Source organism: Somniosus microcephalus, unplaced genomic scaffold, assembly GCF_052327205.1.
Source record: "Somniosus microcephalus isolate GS21.2 unplaced genomic scaffold, FLI_Smic_1.0 scaffold521, whole genome shotgun sequence".
Lineage (NCBI taxonomy): Eukaryota > Metazoa > Chordata > Chondrichthyes > Squaliformes > Somniosidae > Somniosus > Somniosus microcephalus.
In genome coordinates, this window is record NW_028225708.1 from 82501 (window position 1) to 97265 (window position 14765).

The following is a 14765-nucleotide window of genomic DNA, read 5'->3' on the forward strand; positions in this document are numbered from 1 at the left end:
CGACCGTCCAATACGATGCAAACGACACAACTCGGACCATTAGCACACCACTTTGTGTGAGGCACAGAAGGGTTTTTTGGTGTTTTTGCATCAGGCTGAGCTCGCGCACGCGCGCGGAACCACCGTCAGGACGGAAGACCAACCAAGTCGCGAGAACACGCTCGGGGTAAAGCTAGCGAAATACGACCTTTCTTTATTAGCCACCACCACCATCACCACCACCACCACCAACAATCGCTTTGTCTTGCTGGGCACATGGCCTCCCCACCACAGAGAGGTTGGTGCCGGGTTCAACTTAATTGTGTTTGCAACCGGTAACCGTCAAGGCAAGAAAAACCACTCACACAACAACAACCTACACCACGCGTGCGTGTGTCTGTCTGCGTGCGCGTTTCTTTGCTGAAATTTGCCAGAGAAATAGCGTCTTCAGCTAGCAGAACGGGACGCACTGAGCACACAAGATTTCGTGCACAAGACGCGGACACCCGCTCCGCTGCCTGAATAGGACCACTGAGAATCACAGGACGTCTCGGACTCACGCGAAAGAGTTTCAAGGACAAAGAGAAGGGCGCGGCCAAGGAAGAAAACACCGGGAGCTGCGCCGACACCCTCTCTCTGACTCGCCGTGTGCATGCCCGTCTTGTCACCAGCGACAGAAACGAGAGGAAACCCTGAAATAGCCTGAACACCAGCCTCTCTCTATACTGGGCCGACCCGGGGACTCCCACTACGGACGCGAGTCACCAAATCGGTCGTACGGGCCCACTGAGCGCACGACACAGGGGAATCTCGTTGCAAACACTGCGTGTGCATACGTTGCTCACAAAGCTCAATGGGGTCACAGGCCCTGACCCGCTCAGAGGCACCTGTGTGACAAGACAACAAATGGAACTCGCTGGAATGTTTCTGCTGTCTTGTCATTTTAGACGGACCCACTGAGCGCACAACACAGTGGAACTCTCTGACAAACACTGCTTGTGCGTTAGCCCCAGTAAACAACTCAGTGGGGTCACAGGCCCTGACCCGTTCAGAGGCACCTGTGTGACAAGACAACAAATGAAACTCGCTGGAATGTTTCTGCTGTCTTGTCATTTTAGACGGACCCACTGAGCGCACAACACAGTGGAATCTGACAAAACACTGCTTGTGCATTAGCCCCAGTAAACAACTCAGTGGGCTCACAGGCCCTGACCCGTTCAGAGGCACCTGTGTGACAAGACAACAAATGGAACTCGCTGGAATGTTTCTGCTGTCTTGTCATTTTAGACGGACCCACTGAGCGCACAACACAGTGGGATCTGACAAAACACTGCTTGTGCATTAGCCCCAGTAAACAACTCAGTGGGGTCACAGGCCCTGACCCGTTCAGAGGCACCTGTGTGACAAGACAACAAATGAAACTTTAAAGACGCTGGCATGTACGTCTTGTTTCTGCTGTCTTGGACGGGCCCACTGAGCGCACAACACAGGGGAACTTGGTGCAAACACTGCGTGTGCATAAGCCATAAAACACAAGCTCAGTGGGGTCACAGGCCCTGACCGGTTCAGAGGCACCTGTGTGACAGACAGCAAATGAAACTTAGACGCTGGAATTATTTATATGTTTCTGCTGTCTGTCTACGATTTCAGATTCACACTTAGAGTTTTTTGTCATTAAGTCATAAAAGCCACAAAACCATTTTAATATGACTTTCCAATACTCTTTGAAAGGTCTCTATATTGATAAAATGAGCCTTTTAGCAAAGTAACACTTTTCGGGCATTTTCAAAGTGCTCCCGCTGAGTGAATTTTGTTCTGAAAATCGTGTTCCCGAAAATCTCCGGGCACCCCGCCAACCCCCCCTGCCAGAAATGACAAGTGTCAAATCAGCGGGTCAAACGGCCACCTCTATCCGACCAGGAGCACCCAAATCCCCGCAAATGGCACTTTTTTTTTTCTTCATCGGGACTTCCGACTAGGTTAATGATTTCCCAAGCTGCAACTCATAAACTATGTCCTGAGACACTTGCCAGAAATGACACATGTCAATTTGGCGGTAGCAACTCACTTTCCCAAGCCGGAAAGCATCACCCGAGGCCGGCGTGAAGCGGCCGAATCTTTTCTCACCGGACTTCCGTGATTTGGTTAATCATGTCTCGAAATCAAAAAATGCACATGTCAATTTGCCGGGAGCAACTCACTTTCCCAGGCCGGGAAGCAACACCCGAGGCCCGCAAAAGGCGGCCGAATATTTTCTCATCGGACTTCCATATTTTGGGGGTTGGATTCTCTCCCGCATTCCAGCCCCCTGGCCACGGGTCGCTCATTCACTTTCAGCCCGGGCCTTGCCAATTTGGTTAATCAGTTAGCCATGCACCAGACTCGGCCTCGCCTTTTTCATTTATGGTTAATGATGTGCCCAGGCTGGGACTTAGTCTCTCCAGCAGCCAAAACTTTTCACTGGTTAATGAGGTGCCCAGCCCGGCACTTAGTCTCTCTCCCCAGCAAGCTTACTTGGTCGGCCGACATTTGGATCCATTTTCGGGGCTTAATCGGGTCGAATACGGTCCCTTACGCAAGGGGAGCCGAAGCCCCGGCCTCTGCCAGGCGTCAGGCTGCCGTTTTTTAAGCCCGACCAAAAACCCGAAAATTGGTTAAAAATGGAAATAAATTTCCACCCAAAAAGGGTTAAAAGTCGGTTGGACGGCAGCCCGGGTCGGTCTCTGCAGACCTGGAGGCCCTAGACAGTAATCTGGAAAACAGACCAAGTCTCGAAAAACCACCTCCTACCATTCTCCAGGTACCCCGCCAATCCCCCCTGCCAGAAATGACAAGTGTCAAATCAGCGGGTCAAACGGCCACCTGTATCCGACCAGGAGCACCCAAATCGCCGCAAATGGGCCTTTTTTTTTTCTTCATCGGGACTTCCGTCTTGGTTAATGAGTTCCCGAACTCCAACTCATAAACTATGTTCGGAGACACTTGCCAGAAATGACACATGTCAATTTGGCGGTAGCAAATCACTTTCCCAAGCCGGAAAGCATCACCCGAGGCCCGCGTGAAGCGGCCGAATCTTTTCTCATCGGACTTCCGCGTTTTGGTTAATCATGTCTCGAAATCGTTAAATGCACATGTCAATTTGGCGGGAGCAATTCACTTTCCCAAGCCGGAAAGCATCACCGGAGGCCCGCTTAAAGGGCCCGAATCTTTTCCCATCGGACTTCCGTGTTTTGGTTAATGATGTCTCGAAATCATAAATGGCACATGTCAATTTGCCGGGAGCAACTCACTTTCCCAGGCCGGGAAGCATCACCCGAGGCCCGCAAAAGGCGGTCAAATCTTTTCCCTTCTGTACTTCCAGTACAACTTTGAACGGCCATATCTCCGCACTCCCGCGTCGGAGCCAAGCCGTTCTTACACCGTTAGACGCGGCTTCCCGTGCCCGTTCGAATGCCGCCCTGCTCGGCGGAAAAGGAGAAAATTTTTATTTTTCGGCCGATTTCTGGAAAAAAATTTCCCGCTCTGAACTCGGATTTTTCGGCTTTAATCGTTTCGTATACGGTCCCTTACGCAAGGGAGCCGAAGCCCCGGCCTCTGCCGGGCGTCAGGCTGCCGTTTTTAAGCCCGACCAAAAACCCGAAAATTGGTTAAAAATGGAAATAAATTTCCACCCAAAAAGGGTTAAAAGTCGGTTGGACGGCAGCCCGGGTCGGTCTCTGCAGACCTGGAGGCCCTAGACAGTAATCTGGAAAACAGACAAAGTCTCGAAAAACCACCTCCTACCATTCTCCAGGTACCCCGCCAATCCCCCCTGCCAGAAATGACAAGTGTCAAATCAGCGGGACGGATTTGACTTTTGTGACCGACCGCCGGAACTTTTTTCGGCTACAGGCAGTCAAATTTTTCTCCTTCCGGACTTCCAGTACAACTTTGAACGGCCATATCTCCGCACTCCCGCATCGGAGCCAAGCCGTTTTTACACCGTTAGACGCGGCTTCCCGTGCCCGTTCGAATGCCACCCTGCTCGGCGGAAAAGGAGACATTTTTCTTTTTCCGGCCGTTTTCGGGAAAAAATTTTCCCGCTCTGAACTCCGATTTTACGCCTTTTATCGATTCGGAGACGGTCGCTTACGCCAGGGAGGCGAAGCCCGGGCCTCTGCCGGGCGTCAGCCTGCCGTATGTAAGCCCGTCCGAAACATGAGTTCCCACTTTTGGTTATCCAGTTGTCAATTTTAAAATTTCAGTTAATGAGTTGCCTCCTTGGTTAATCATTTGTCGCTCTGACATTTGGTTAACCAGTTGCCGATGTTCAAATTTCAGTTAATGAGTTGCCTCTTTGGAATTTCAGTTATTGAGTTGGCCCTTTGTTTACTCATTTGTCCCTGTGTCTTTTGGTTAACCAGTTGTCGATGTTCGAAATTCAGTTACTGAGTTGCCTCCTTGGTTAATCATTTGTCGCTCTGACTCTTGGTTAACCAGTTGTCGATGTTCGAAATTCAGTTAATGAGTTGCCTCCTTGGTTAATCATTTGTCGCTCTGACATTTTGTTATCCAGTTGTCGATGTTCGAAATTCAGTTAATGAGTTGCCTCCTTGGTTAATCATTTGTCGCTCTGACTCTTGGTTATCCAGTTGTCGATGTTCGAAATTCAGTTAATGAGTTGCCTCCTTGGTTAATCATTTGTCGCTCTGACTTTTGGTTAACCAGTTGTCGATGTTCGAAATTCAGTTAATGAGTTGCCTCCTTGGTTAATCATTTGTCGCTCTGGCTTTTGGTTAACCAGTTGTCGATGATCGAAATTCAGTTAATGAGTTGCCTCCTTGGTTAATCATTTGTCGCTCTGACTTTTGGTTAACCAGTTGTCGATGTTCGAAATTCAGTTAATGAGTTGCCTCCTTGGTTAATCATTTGTCGCTCTGGCTTTTGGTTATCCAGTTGTCGATGTTCAAAATTTCAGTTAATGAGCTGCTCTTATGTTCTATGATTTCCGACCTTGACAACTCATTAACCAGTGTTTCAAACAATGCACCAGGCCATTTGACGACCCCAACTCGGTTCCACAAGCGGGAAAGCAGCACCCCAAGCCCCGGTAAGGGGGCCGAATACATTCCCATCCTGAATTCCGTCCCAAATGTGATTGACAAGTTTTCAGTTAATCAGTTGCCTGCTTGGTTACTCATTTGTCGATCTGACATTTGGTTATCCAGTTGTCGATGTTCAAATTTCAGTTAATGAGTAGCCTCTTTGAAATTTCAGTTAATGAGTTGGCCCTTTGGTTACTCATTTGTCCCTGTGTCTTTTGGTTACCCAGTTGTCGATGTTCGAAATTCAGTTAATGAGTTGCCTCCTTGGTTAATCATTTGTCGCTCTGACTCTTGGTTAACCAGTTGTCGATGTTCGAAATTCAGTTACTGAGTTGCCTCCTTGGTTAATCATTTGTCGCTCTGACATTTGGTTAACCAGTTGTCGATGTTCGAAATTCAGTTAATGAGTTGCCTCCTTGGTTAATCATTTGTCGCTCTGGCTTTTGGTTACCCAGTTGTCGATGTTCAAAATTTCAGTTAATGAGTTGCCTCTTTGAAATTTCAGTTAATGAGTTGGCCCTTTGGTTACTCATTTGTCCCTGTGTCTTTTGGTTAACCAGTTGTCGATGTTCGAAATTCAGTTAATGAGTTGCCTCCTTGGTTTAACATTTGTCGCTCTGGCTTTTGGTTAACCAGTTGTCGATGTTCAAAATTTCAGTTAATGAGTTGCCTCTTTGAAATTTCAGTTAATGAGTTGGCCCTTTGGTTACTCATTTGTCCCTGTGTCTTTTGGTTAACCAGTTGTCGATGTTCGAAATTCAGTTAATGAGTTGCCTCCTTGGTTAATCATTTGTCGCTCTGGCTTTTGGTTAACCAGTTGTCGATGTTCAAAATTTCAGTTAATGAGCTGCTCTTATGTTCTATGATTTCCTACCTTGACAACTCATTAACCAGTGTTTCAAACAATGCACCAGGCCATTTGACGACCCCAACTCGGTTCCACAAGCGGGAAAGCAGCACCCCAAGCCCCGGTAAGGGGGCCGAATACATTCCCATCCTGAATTCCGTCCCAAATGTGATTGACAAGTTTTCAGTTAATCAGTTGCCTGCTTGGTTACTCATTTGTCGCTCTGACATTTGGTTAACCAGTTGTCGATGTTCAAATTTCAGTTAATGAGTAGCCTCTTTGAAATTTCAGTTAATGAGTTGGCCCTTTGGTTACTCATTTGTCCCTGTGTCTTTTGGTTACCCAGTTGTCGATGTTCGAAATTCAGTTAATGAGTTGCCTCCTTGGTTAATCATTTGTCGCTCTGACTCTTGGTTAACCAGTTGTCGATGTTCGAAATTCAGTTACTGAGTTGCCTCCTTGGTTAATCATTTGTCGCTCTGACATTTGGTTAACCAGTTGTCGATGTTCGAAATTCAGTTAATGAGTTGCCTCCTTGGTTAATCATTTGTCGCTCTGGCTTTTGGTTAACCAGTTGTCGATGTTCAAAATTTCAGTTAATGAGTTGCCTCTTTGAAATTTCAGTTAATGAGTTGGCCCTTTGGTTACTCATTTGTCCCTGTGTCTTTTGGTTATCCAGTTGTCGATGTTCGAAATTCAGTTAATGAGTTGCCTCCTTGGTTAATCATTTGTCGCTCTGACTCTTGGTTAACCAGTTGTCGATGTTCAAAATTTCAGTTAATGAGCTGCTCTTATGTTCTATGATTTCCTACCTTGACAACTCATTAACCAGTGTTTCAAACAATGCACCAGGCCATTTGACGACCCCAACTCGGTTCCACAAGCGGGAAAGCAGCACCCCAAGGCCCGGTAAGGGGGCCGAATACATTCCCATCGTGAATTCCGTCCCAAATGTGAATGACAAGTTTTCAGTTAATCAGTTGCCTGCTTGGTTACTCATTTGTCGCTCTGACATTTGGTTAACCAGTTGTCGATGTTCAAATTTCAGTTAATGAGTAGCCTCTTTGAAATTTCAGTTAATGAGTTGGCCCTTTGGTTACTCATTTGTCCCTGTGTCTTTTGGTTACCCAGTTGTCGATGTTCGAAATTCAGTTAATGAGTTGCCTCCTTGGTTAATCATTTGTCGCTCTGACTCTTGGTTAACCAGTTGTCGATGTTCGAAATTCAGTTAATGAGTTGCCTCCTTGGTTAATCATTTGTCGCTCTGACATTTGGTTAACCAGTTGTCGATGTTCGAAATTCAGTTAATGAGTTGCCTCCTTGGTTAATCATTTGTCGCTCTGGCTTTTGGTTAACCAGTTGTCGATGTTCAAAATTTCAGTTAATGAGTTGCCTCTTTGAAATTTCAGTTAATGAGTTGGCCCTTTGGTTACTCATTTGTCCCTGTGTCTTTTGGTTAGCCAGTTGTCGATGTTCGAAATTCAGTTAATGAGTTGCCTCCTTGGTTAATCATTTGTCGCTCTGACTCTTGGTTAACCAGTTGTCGATGTTCAAAATTTCAGTTAATGAGCTGCTCTTATGTTCTATGATTTCCTACCTTGACAACTCATTAACCAGTGTTTCAAACAATGCACCAGGCCATTTGACGACCCCAACTCGGTTCCACAAGCGGGAAAGCAGCACCCCAAGGCCCGGTAAGGGGGCCGAATACATTCCCATCGTGAATTCCGTCCCAAATGTGAATGACAAGTTTTCAGTTAATCAGTTGCCTGCTTGGTTACTCATTTGTCGCTCTGACATTTGGTTAACCAGTTGTCGATGTTCAAAATTTCAGTTAATGAGTTGCCTCTTTGAAATTTCAGTTAATGAGTTGGCCCTTTGGTTACTCATTTGTCCCTGTGTCTTTTGGTTACCCAGTTGTCGATGTTCGAATTTCAGTTAATGAGTTGCCTCCTTGGTTAATCATTTGTCGCTCTGACTCTTGGTTAACCAGTTGTCGATGTTCGAAATTCAGTTAATGAGTTGCCTCCTTGGTTAATCATTTGTCGCTCTGACATTTGGTTAACCAGTTGTCGATGTTCGAAATTCAGTTAATGAGTTGCCTCCTTGGTTAGTCATTTGTCGCTCTGGCTTTTGGTTAACCAGTTGTCGATGTTCAAAATTTCAGTTAATGAGTTGCCTCTTTGAAATTTCAGTTAATGAGTTGGCCCTTTGGTTACTCATTTGTCCCTGTGTCTTTTGGTTAGCCAGTTGTCGATGTTCGAAATTCAGTTAATGAGTTGCCTCCTTGGTTAATCATTTGTCGCTCTGGCTTTTGGTTAACCAGTTGTCGATGTTCAAAATTTCAGTTAATGAGCTGCTCTTATGTTCTATGATTTCCTACCTTGACAACTCATTAACCAGTGTTTCAAACAATGCACCAGGCCATTTGACGACCCCAACTCGGTTCCACAAGCGGGAAAGCAGCACCCCAAGGCCCGGTAAGGGGGCCGAATACATTCCCATCGTGAATTCCGTCCCAAATGTGAATGACAAGTTTTCAGTTAATCAGTTGCCTGCTTGGTTAATCATTTGTCGCTCTGACATTTGGTTACCCAGTTGTCGATGTTCAAATTTCAGTTAATGAGTAGCCTCTTTGAAATTTCAGTTAATGAGTTGGCCCTTTGGTTACTCATTTGTCCCTGTGTCTTTTGGTTAACCAGTTGTCGATGTTCGAAATTCAGTTAATGAGTTGCCTCCTTGGTTAATCATTTGTCGCTCTGACTCTTGGTTACCCAGTTGTCGATGTTCGAAATTCAGTTAATGAGTTGCCTCCTTGGTTAATCATTTGTCGCTCTGACTCTTGGTTAACCAGTTGTCGATGTTCGAAATTCAGTTAATGAGTTGCCTCCTTGGTTAATCATTTGTCGCTCTGGCTTTTGGTTAACCAGTTGTCGATGTTCAAAATTTCAGTTAATGAGTTGCCTCTTTGAAATTTCAGTTAATGAGTTGGCCCTTTGGTTACTCATTTGTCCCTGTGTCTTTTGGTTAACCAGTTGTCGATGTTCGAAATTCAGTTAATGAGTTGCCTCCTTGGTTAATCATTTGTCGCTCTGACTCTTGGTTACCCAGTTGTCGATGTTCGAAATGCAGTTACTGAGTTGCCTCCTTGGTTAATCATTTGTCGCTCTGGCTTTTGGTTAACCAGTTGTCGATGTTCAAAATTTCAGTTAATGAGTTGCCTCTTTGAAATTTCAGTTAATGAGTTGGCCCTTTGGTTACTCATTTGTCCCTGTGTCTTTTGGTTATCCAGTTGTCGATGTTCGAAATTCAGTTAATGAGTTGCCTCCTTGGTTAATCATTTGTCGCTCTGGCTTTTGGTTAACCAGTTGTCGATGTTCAAAATTTCAGTTAATGAGCTGCTCTTATGTTCTATGATTTCCTACCTTGACAACTCATTAACCAGTGTTTCAAACAATGCACCAGGCCATTTGACGACCCCAACTCGGTTCCACAAGCGGGAAAGCAGCACCCCAAGGCCCGGTAAGGGGGCCGAATACATTCCCATCGTGAATTCCGTCCCAAATGTGAATGACAAGTTTTCAGTTAATCAGTTGCCTGCTTGGTTACTCATTTGTCGCTCTGACATTTGGTTAACCAGTTGTCGATGTTCAAATTTCAGTTAATGAGTAGCCTCTTTGAAATTTCAGTTAATGAGTTGGCCCTTTGGTTACTCATTTGTCCCTGTGTCTTTTGGTTACCCAGTTGTCGATGTTCGAAATTCAGTTAATGAGTTGCCTCCTTGGTTAATCATTTGTCGCTCTGACTCTTGGTTAACCAGTTGTCGATGTTCGAAATTCAGTTAATGAGTTGCCTCCTTGGTTAATCATTTGTCGCTCTGACTCTTGGTTACCCAGTTGTCGATGTTCGAAATTCAGTTACTGAGTTGCCTCCTTGGTTAATCATTTGTCGCTCTGGCTTTTGGTTAACCAGTTGTCGATGTTCAAAATTTCAGTTAATGAGTTGCCTCTTTGAAATTTCAGTTAATGAGTTGGCCCTTTGGTTACTCATTTGTCCCTGTGTCTTTTGGTTATCCAGTTGTCGATGTTCGAAATTCAGTTAATGAGTTGCCTCCTTGGTTAATCATTTGTCGCTCTGGCTTTTGGTTAACCAGTTGTCGATGTTCAAAATTTCAGTTAATGAGCTGCTCTTATGTTCTATGATTTCCTACCTTGACAACTCATTAACCAGTGTTTCAAACAATGCACCAGGCCATTTGACGACCCCAACTCGGTTCCACAAGCGGGAAAGCAGCACCCCAAGGCCCGGTAAGGGGGCCGAATACATTCCCATCGTGAATTCCGTCCCAAATGTGAATGACAAGTTTTCAGTTAATCAGTTGCCTGCTTGGTTACTCATTTGTCGCTCTGACATTTGGTTAACCAGTTGTCGATGTTCAAATTTCAGTTAATGAGTAGCCTCTTTGAAATTTCAGTTAATGAGTTGGCCCTTTGGTTACTCATTTGTCCCTGTGTCTTTTGGTTACCCAGTTGTCGATGTTCGAAATTCAGTTAATGAGTTGCCTCCTTGGTTAATCATTTGTCGCTCTGACTCTTGGTTAACCAGTTGTCGATGTTCGAAATTCAGTTAATGAGTTGCCTCCTTGGTTAATCATTTGTCGCTCTGACATTTGGTTAACCAGTTGTCGATGTTCGAAATTCAGTTAATGAGTTGCCTCCTTGGTTAATCATTTGTCGCTCTGGCTTTTGGTTAACCAGTTGTCGATGTTCAAAATTTCAGTTAATGAGTTGCCTCTTTGAAATTTCAGTTAATGAGTTGGCCCTTTGGTTACTCATTTGTCCCTGTGTCTTTTGGTTAGCCAGTTGTCGATGTTCGAAATTCAGTTAATGAGTTGCCTCCTTGGTTAATCATTTGTCGCTCTGACTCTTGGTTAACCAGTTGTCGATGTTCAAAATTTCAGTTAATGAGCTGCTCTTATGTTCTATGATTTCCTACCTTGACAACTCATTAACCAGTGTTTCAAACAATGCACCAGGCCATTTGACGACCCCAACTCGGTTCCACAAGCGGGAAAGCAGCACCCCAAGGCCCGGTAAGGGGGCCGAATACATTCCCATCGTGAATTCCGTCCCAAATGTGAATGACAAGTTTTCAGTTAATCAGTTGCCTGCTTGGTTACTCATTTGTCGCTCTGACATTTGGTTAACCAGTTGTCGATGTTCAAAATTTCAGTTAATGAGTTGCCTCTTTGAAATTTCAGTTAATGAGTTGGCCCTTTGGTTACTCATTTGTCCCTGTGTCTTTTGGTTACCCAGTTGTCGATGTTCGAATTTCAGTTAATGAGTTGCCTCCTTGGTTAATCATTTGTCGCTCTGACATTTGGTTAACCAGTTGTCGATGTTCGAAATTCAGTTAATGAGTTGCCTCCTTGGTTAATCATTTGTCGCTCTGGCTTTTGGTTAACCAGTTGTCGATGTTCAAAATTTCAGTTAATGAGTTGCCTCTTTGAAATTTCAGTTAATGAGTTGGCCCTTTGGTTACTCATTTGTCCCTGTGTCTTTTGGTTACCCAGTTGTCGATGTTCGAATTTCAGTTAATGAGTTGCCTCCTTGGTTAATCATTTGTCGCTCTGACTCTTGGTTAACCAGTTGTCGATGTTCGAAATTCAGTTATTGAGTTGCCTCCTTGGTTAATCATTTGTCGCTCTGACATTTGGTTAACCAGTTGTCGATGTTCGAAATTCAGTTAATCAGTTGCCTCCTTGGTTAATCATTTGTCGCTCTGGCTTTTGGTTAACCAGTTGTCGATGTTCAAAATTTCAGTTAATGAGTTGCCTCTTTGAAATTTCAGTTAATGAGTTGGCCCTTTGGTTACTCATTTGTCCCTGTGTCTTTTGGTTAGCCAGTTGTCGATGTTCGAAATTCAGTTAATGAGTTGCCTCCTTGGTTAATCATTTGTCGCTCTGGCTTTTGGTTTACCAGTTGTCGATGTTCGAAATTCAGTTACTGAGTTGCCTCCTTGGTTAATCATTTGTCGCTCTGGCTTTTGGTTAACCAGTTGTCGATGTTCAAAATTTCAGTTAATGAGCTGCTCTTATGTTCTATGATTTCCGACCTTGACAACTCATTAACCAGTGTTTCAAACAATGCACCAGGCCATTTGACGACCCCAACTCGGTTCCACAAGCGGGAAAGCAGCACCCCCAAGCCCCGGTAAGGCGGCCGAATACATTCCCATCCTGAATTCCGTCCCAAATGTGATTGACAAGTTTTCAGTTAATCAGTTGCCTGCTTGGTTACTCATTTGTCGCTCTGACATTTGGTTAACCAGTTGTCGATGTTCAAATTTCAGTTAATGAGTAGCCTCTTTGAAATTTCAGTTAATGAGTTGGCCCTTTGGTTACTCATTTGTCCCTGTGTCTTTTGGTTACCCAGTTGTCGATGTTCGAAATTCAGTTAATGAGTTGCCTCCTTGGTTAATCATTTGTCGCTCTGACTCTTGGTTAACCAGTTGTCGATGTTCGAAATTCAGTTACTGAGTTGCCTCCTTGGTTAATCATTTGTCGCTCTGACATTTGGTTAACCAGTTGTCGATGTTCGAAATTCAGTTAATGAGTTGCCTCCTTGGTTAATCATTTGTCGCTCTGGCTTTTGGTTAACCAGTTGTCGATGTTCAAAATTTCAGTTAATGAGTTGCCTCTTTGAAATTTCAGTTAATGAGTTGGCCCTTTGGTTACTCATTTGTCCCTGTGTCTTTTGGTTATCCAGTTGTCGATGTTCGAAATTCAGTTAATGAGTTGCCTCCTTGGTTAATCATTTGTCGCTCTGACTCTTGGTTAACCAGTTGTCGATGTTCAAAATTTCAGTTAATGAGCTGCTCTTATGTTCTATGATTTCCGACCTTGACAACTCATTAACCAGTGTTTCAAACAATGCACCAGGCCATTTGACGACCCCAACTCGGTTCCACAAGCGGGAAAGCAGCACCCCAAGCCCCGGTAAGGGGGCCGAATACATTCCCATCCTGAATTCCGTCCCAAATGTGATTGACAAGTTTTCAGTTAATCAGTTGCCTGCTTGGTTACTCATTTGTCGCTCTGACATTTGGTTAACCAGTTGTCGATGTTCAAATTTCAGTTAATGAGTAGCCTCTTTGAAATTTCAGTTAATGAGTTGGCCCTTTGGTTACTCATTTGTCCCTGTGTCTTTTGGTTACCCAGTTGTCGATGTTCGAAATTCAGTTAATGAGTTGCCTCCTTGGTTAATCATTTGTCGCTCTGACTCTTGGTTAACCAGTTGTCGATGTTCGAAATTCAGTTAATGAGTTGCCTCCTTGGTTAATCATTTGTCGCTCTGACTCTTGGTTAACCAGTTGTCGATGTTCGAAATTCAGTTACTGAGTTGCCTCCTTGGTTAATCATTTGTCGCTCTGACATTTGGTTAACCAGTTGTCGATGTTCGAAATTCAGTTAATGAGTTGCCTCTTTGAAATTTCAGTTAATGAGTTGGCCCTTTGGTTACTCATTTGTCCCTGTGTCTTTTGGTTACCCAGTTGTCGATGTTCGAAATTCAGTTACTGAGTTGCCTCCTTGGTTAATCATTTGTCGCTCTGACTCTTGGTTAACCAGTTGTCGATGTTCGAAATTCAGTTAATGAGTTGCCTCCTTGGTTAATCATTTGTCGCTCTGACTCTTGGTTATCCAGTTGTCGATGTTCGAAATTCAGTTACTGAGTTGCCTCCTTGGTTAATCATTTGTCGCTCTGACATTTGGTTAACCAGTTGTCGATGTTCGAAATTCAGTTACTGAGTTGCCTCCTTGGTTAATCATTTGTCGCTCTGACATTTGGTTAACCAGTTGTCGATGTTCGAAATTCAGTTACTGAGTTGCCTCCTTGGTTAATCATTTGTCGCTCTGGCTTTTGGTTAACCAGTTGTCGATGTTCAAAATTTCAGTTAATGAGTTGCCTCTTTGAAATTTCAGTTAATGAGTTGGCCCTTTGGTTACTCATTTGTCCCTGTGTCTTTTGGTTAACCAGTTGTCGATGTTCGAAATTCAGTTAATGAGTTGCCTCCTTGGTTAATCATTTGTCGCTCTGGCTTTTGGTTAACCAGTTGTCGATGTTCAAAATTTCAGTTAATGAGCTGCTCTTATGTTCTATGATTTCCGACCTTGACAACTCATTAACCAGTGTTTCAAACAATGCACCAGGCCATTTGACGACCCCAACTCGGTTCCACAAGCGGGAAAGCAGCACCCCAAGGCCCGGTAAGGGGGCCGAATACATTCCCATCGTGAATTCCGTCCCAAATGTGAATGACAAGTTTTCAGTTAATCAGTTGCCTGCTTGGTTACTCATTTGTCGCTCTGACATTTGGTTAACCAGTTGTCGATGTTCAAATTTCAGTTAATGAGTAGCCTCTTTGAAATTTCAGTTAATGAGTTGGCCCTTTGGTTACTCATTTGTCCCTGTGTCTTTTGGTTACCCAGTTGTCGATGTTCGAAATTCAGTTAATGAGTTGCCTCCTTGGTTAATCATTTGTCGCTCTGACTCTTGGTTAACCAGTTGTCGATGTTCGAAATTCAGTTAATGAGTTGCCTCCTTGGTTAATCATTTGTCGCTCTGACATTTGGTTAACCAGTTGTCGATGTTCGAAATTCAGTTAATGAGTTGCCTCCTTGGTTAATCATTTGTCGCTCTGGCTTTTGGTTAACCAGTTGTCGATGTTCAAAATTTCAGTTAATGAGTTGCCTCTTTGAAATTTCAGTTAATGAGTTGGCCCTTTGGTTACTCATTTGTCCCTGTGTCTTTTGGTTAGCCAGTTGTCGATGTTCGAAATTCAGTTAATGAGTTGCC